The sequence below is a fragment of the Ambystoma mexicanum genome, chromosome 2p (assembly GCF_040938575.1).
Source record: "Ambystoma mexicanum isolate Mex_15411 chromosome 2p, UKY_AmexF1_1, whole genome shotgun sequence".
Taxonomy (NCBI): domain Eukaryota; kingdom Metazoa; phylum Chordata; class Amphibia; order Caudata; family Ambystomatidae; genus Ambystoma; species Ambystoma mexicanum.
Genome location: NC_090923.1, coordinates 1,308,750,177 through 1,308,752,056, shown reverse-complemented (window position 1 = coordinate 1,308,752,056; position 1,880 = coordinate 1,308,750,177). Strand labels below are relative to the sequence as shown.

Genomic DNA, 1,880 nt, shown 5'->3' with positions numbered 1-1,880 from the left:
ATCTCCCACCAGTACAAGCTGTACAAGATTTCCAGGGCTTATCCTTGCAATCTAGACGTGGGTCGAAGGTTGAGCAATCCTTAAATCAGCTGCAAAGTTAAAATTGAAATCAGCCTGAGAATCCTTTAAAGGATGGTCCAACATCTGTTGCTTACAGGGCTCAATCGGACAGCCTCTGGTGCTGACGCTTTAAGCCACCTCCTGTTCTTGCCTTGTCCTTGTTACAGCCATGGGCCCACATACACTCAGAGGTACAGAGTTTTTCTCATGTCTATGGGTCTGTTGTGATGCTCTCAGGCTTGCATCAGCCAGCCATTGTGATGGGGAGAGGGTGTCATTTTGCAAGCACCCTGGAGCATTAATCTTTATATCTTTAAATATAATTGGCATTAAACTAAAACCCTTTAGGACCAGATCAATACAGCAGCAAAGAATGCTTATTCATTGTTGTTTGCCTCTTCATTTCATATCACCCGATATCTAAATGGTGTTTGGACTTTCTGCCCTCTGACATAAGGACATTTGGTATGGCAAACCTTTGACAGAGGTCCTAATCAATGGTTTGATTGACTCTCCCTTTGCGCTTGCTTCTGCAACACATGTACTAATATTGGAATGATAATGGGAAAATTAAATTGGCCCCTGCTCTAAAGGATGACACGCACATTCGTAAAGCATTCACTATTTTAGGCACATGTCTGGACAGAAACTTTCTTAATTTGCAAGTCTTTATTTTTTAATATATCTTTTTTTATTGAAGATTGACATTTTATGTTCATTCATATTACACGACAACACAATACATTTTGCGCCAAATTCAACACTAATGCCTCAGGAGCCTTTTACTTGTGAGTCCTCTTGACTGAATGAACAGCCCTGTCCCCTTCAATTTCTTGACTTGTACTTTTAGAAGTGGCACACTTCTTTTTTTTTTTTTTTTAATCCCATTCTACCAAACTCAGTATTATCACTTTCCTCCTTGTTGTGCACTCCAGCGTAAACTGCTTTAAGGTGCTGTTTGCAAACATCGCTCTGAACCACAGCTTTACTTGCTTCAGGGCCTTAATCTTTAATTGGGGCTGAGCAGTGTACTCCGGATTTGGCTGCGTTTAGTTGGTTGATTTCTTTTTTGATTTCTGTAACTTTCAAAAAGTCCCATTGTGAAATACCATTGTGACAATGTGCTGCAGTGCATGAAAACCTAAAATTAATGGTAGGGAGAGGGAGGGGGGTAGGGGGGAAGAGAGAGGGTGGGAAGGAGTGAGTGAGGGAGGGAGAGAGGGAGGAGAGAGAGACAGAGAGAGAGAAAACAAAGAAAATATGGTATTTGGGGGCTATGTATTTGCATGGAAAAGATTTTGGCCTTTTAATCAAGTGGGAAGGGGCTCTGTGGTTGGTATCTCAGCCTGTTGATGCTTTGTTGAGTTGCTTGGAACATGCAAGGAAGGAGACCTGAAGCACTCCCGACCAGGTTGCATGTCTCCAAGTTACTGAAATCCCACAGACCTCCTCCCTGTGCCACAAAGTCCTGGGCACTGAGCTCTGCAGTTGTTGCCCACAGGTCGCCAAGTGTCCCAGATTTACTTTCTCAGAGTTGCTAGTTACTGCTACCCCACCTCGACCACTATATTTTCCCCAGATACTTGCTACTGTGGAGCAAGCAGGGCTAAGGAGAGGGAGAGGGGGTGTGCCTATGCAAATTATCTGCCAGTGTGCTTCCTGGGAGGTCATTCCATCTCACCAGCTGACACCTGGGCAGCGGCAGGTAATTTGGAGAACAGACATATCCGGACAGGCCACAGAGCAAAGGCTGGGCCGTTGATTGAGGATCCCTTTAGCCATGTCTCCCTAAGTTACTGAGGTCCAGAAAAATTCCACCC

At 44.3% G+C, this 1,880-nt stretch overlaps 1 non-coding gene across 1 annotated transcript; it reads left to right on the top strand.

Annotated features, from left to right (window-relative positions):
• The first annotated feature begins 582 nt into the window (after nt 1-582).
• LOC138568085 (U6 spliceosomal RNA) lies at nt 583-689 on the top strand. Its single transcript, XR_011302458.1, has one exon. It is a non-coding gene; the product is annotated as a U6 spliceosomal RNA (small nuclear RNA).
• The last annotated feature ends 1,191 nt before the right edge of the window (nt 690-1,880 follow it).